Source organism: Conger conger, chromosome 15, assembly GCF_963514075.1.
Source record: "Conger conger chromosome 15, fConCon1.1, whole genome shotgun sequence".
Lineage (NCBI taxonomy): Eukaryota > Metazoa > Chordata > Actinopteri > Anguilliformes > Congridae > Conger > Conger conger.
In genome coordinates, this window is record NC_083774.1 from 5,764,464 (window position 1) to 5,768,071 (window position 3,608).

Below are 3,608 nucleotides of genomic sequence, written 5' to 3' on the forward strand. Positions count from 1 at the left end.
AGTTTGCGAACCTATCTTTTGACATTTGCCGACAGGTGCAGTGACTGAAAGTCTGCGCTGTGACCAGCTTCCAGGTCTTCCCATGGTGCCGTGCTCCTGAATAGGCTGCTGCGATTGACAGGGTGCACAGAGGAGCAGTGCTGTTGTACTGCTGAAAAAAATAAAATCAGACCTGTTTCTGTGTTAGTGTGTGTGTGTGTGTGTGTGTGGGGGGGGGGGGATGGGAGGTTAGGGGTTCATTTTATTTGGTGTTCAGTTAACTTGTCAGAATGAACTGAATAGCATTAGTGTCAGAACTCGATTTGTATTTTTTTTTTTTTTCTGTTTTCTGTTTTCTGCTCCTGCAGTCAGAGTCCCCTGTAAACACTGATGGATTTAGGAAAAGAAACAGCTCGGATTTTTAATGAGGGTGAAATAAAGCCCCTGACATCCCCATTGATTTCCCTCCACATAAAAAACACCCTGAAAGCGGCTGGAAATGGCCGCCCGGCGTGTGCCAGTGGGACAGACGTGCGGGGAAGGCTGACACATTTCCCACGAGCCGGTGAAGAGCCCAAACCATCGCCGGGGGAGAGGCTGGTGGCGTATCTCGGCAACCGTGGAGAAGCCCGCGTGGTTGTGGGTAGAAACGGCTTAATATGGAGAACCCCCGATGCAGGCTCGGGGGGGGGGGGGGGGGGGGTTTGATTCCCTTTCAGCGGCCGGTCGAGTCGGTTCTCATTTCATCAGCTGCGAAATGCAATATACGGGATGGGATGGGATGGGATGAAGAGGACACGTGCCCATGCTAACGCGCTTAGCTGCTGTGGGAGACCGTCCAAGCTGTGGCTGCTGTTAACTCCATTTTCAATGGCCTGGGAAGGTTCTAGAGAAATGCAATAGACCCTCACACCCCTCACCCCCCGCCCCCCGTCCACAGTGGGAGTGAAGTGGACGGGTGCCCGCGTTGCCGTCTGCACCTGCTGGTGCTGGGTGTGCGCCCTTCTCTGAATGTCCAAACTGTGCTCCAAATAGCTCCAGATGTTTGGCGGAAACCATCGTCTCCTGAACAGGCCCAGGTTCGCCAGTGCTCCCAGTGCTCCCAGTGCTTAGATTAGACCCTGGACTGGGCATTGCAGCGGGCGGATGGGCATGACTTCCCGGTTTGGGCGAGAGACCGAGAGAGAGAGGGGGGGGGGAGAAAAGGGGAAGGCGTCTTCGCCAAGGCTCAAGCTTACCAGCGTGAGATAATTATTTGATTAGCGAGTTGGAGCGGTTGTTTTGCTCCGGTGCCTGGTGAGCCGGGAGCACTACTCAGGCCCGCTTGCGCTGGGCCGGTTTGGGCCCCGGATCGATACCCCTCTCCTTTCAGTCAGCGTGTTTGTTTTCTCTTTCACTGTATACACTTCAGATCCCGCTCAGGTTTCAATAGGAGTTCCACAGTGACATTGATTTTCCAATTGGCGCTGCGTTTTGGTTTTATTTATTTTCTTTTCTTCTTCGCCTGCTTACGCTCTCCTAGCAACAGTGGTTATTTTATCTTTATATGTAAGTGCTAAGGTGGGAGTGGGTTGGGGGTTGGGGGGGGTGGTGGGAGTGTGAACTATTAAGTTTTGTGTTATTTTCCATTGTTTTCGTGTGTATGTTTTGTTTTGGGTGTGAAGACAAGTGTGTGTGTCTGTGTGTCTGTGTGTCTGTGTGTCTGTGTGTCTGTGTGTGTGTGTGTGTGTGTGTGTGTGTGTGAGCGCACACACCAGTGGGGCTCCTTGTAGCTGCCCATAGGCATTGAGAGAGAGAGAGAGAGAGAGAGAGAGAGGTGCATGCAGCCCTGTGTCAGAGCCTTCTCCTCTACCACTTCCCTTTGCTATTTTTCCCTCTTCTTACCTTTCTTAGAAAAGGAGAATGGACAGGCTCAGTCATCATCTATCATTGCTATATTCAGACTGTAAAAATAGCAGAAGAGAGAGTGGTAGGGAGGTGCCTCTGAAGGTGCTATAGCAGGGTGGTATGGACACAGAGAGGAGAGGGTAGCAGGGAGGTGCCTCTGAAGGTGCTATAGCAGGGTGGTATGGACACAGAAGAGAGGGTGGCAGGGGGAGGTCCCTCTGAAGGTGCTATAGCAGGGTGGTATGGACACAGAAGAGAGGGTGGCAGGGAGGTGCCTCTGAAGGTGCTATAGCAGGGTGGTATGGACACAGAGGAGAGAGTGGGAGGGAGGTGCCTCTGAAGCTGCTATAGCAGGGTGGTATGGACACAGAGAAGAGAGGGTGGCAGGGGGAGGTCCCTCTGAAGGTGCTATAGCAGGGTGGGATGGACACAGAGAAGAGACAGTGGGAGGGAGGTCCCTCTGAAGGTGCTATAGCAGGGATGTATGGACACAGAGAAGAGAGAGTGGGAGGGAGGTGCCTCTGAAGGTGCTATAGCAGGGTGGTGTGGACATGCCCCATGACACAGCTCAACTGCCTCCGTCACAGGGAAACTGTGGTAGCAAGCGCATACTCCTGGGCAATGGTGTCCATGCATTAGATGAAAGTGCATGGCTAAACAGGTTAATGCATTACATTTTTACGTTACGTTAATGGCATTTGTCTGACACTCTTATCCAGTGCAACGTCGTGCAAAGTGCAGCATACCCATAACCAGGGATAAGTGCGCTGAAAGACCCTACCTGCACAACAAAGATAAGGGCCGGGGACTATTTGATCAATAGATGTTTTATTTATAGATTTCTTTTTAATCGTAATACTGCAATGTATGAAATGTATGAAAAAACCGCTTACCGAGCAAAATACTGCTTACCTAGCCAAACAAAACATCCCAATACACAAGTAAATATCACAGGTAAAGACAACAATTAAGGTTTACAGGGTGGTAGGGAGGGACAGGGAGAGGTGCAGCTTGAAGAGATGGCAAGAGATTCTGCTGTTCTAACCTCCAGAGCAGAGATTCTGACACCACCATCAGCTGGGGCTGACCCCTTAACTGCTTGGAAGGCTAGCACCAATTTTCATTATATTACATTATTGGCATTTGGCAGACGCTCTTATCCAGAGTGACATACAGTTGATTAGACTAAGCAGGAGACAATCCTCCCCTGGAGCAACGCAGGGTTAAGGGCCTTGCTCAAGGGCTCAACGGCTGTGTGGATCTTTTTGTGGCTGCACCGGGATTAGAGCCACCGACCTTGCGTGTCCCGGTCATGCACCTTAACCACTACGCTACAGGCCGCCCTGTATTTTCTTTAATTTGATGCCATTAACTGTAGAATCTCTCCCCACCTTCAAGAGCAAGCTGAAGACACACCTCTTCAAGCAGCACCTCTCCCCATCCCTCCCTATCTCCCTGTGAACCTTAATTGTTGTCTCTGTGACTTGCTTTGTGTATCGGTATTTTTAGTTGGCTAGGTAAGCAGTGTTTGGATAGTTAACTTTGGTCACTTTTGATCTGTTTGGCCCTCGTCCTTATCTTTGTTGTACAGGTAGCGGTTGAAATTGTACTTCCCTCTAGGGTCTTTCAGCGAACTTAGCCCTGGTTATGGGTATGCACTTTGTTGTACGTCGCTCTGGATAAGAGCGTCTGCCAAATGCCAATAACGTAATGTAATGAGTTTAATGGACTACAAATGTCCG

The 3,608-nt window shown here is 50.4% G+C and overlaps 1 long non-coding RNA gene across 1 annotated transcript in view; it reads left to right on the forward strand.

Annotated features, from left to right (window-relative positions):
* LOC133111028 (uncharacterized) overlaps positions 1-149 on the forward strand; it is a 95,990-nt gene extending 95,841 nt beyond the window's left edge. The window contains exon 4 of the long non-coding RNA XR_009704960.1: positions 36-149. This is a non-coding gene — a long non-coding RNA (uncharacterized LOC133111028). The remainder of the gene's footprint in view (positions 1-35) is intronic.
* The last annotated feature ends 3,459 nt before the right edge of the window (positions 150-3,608 follow it).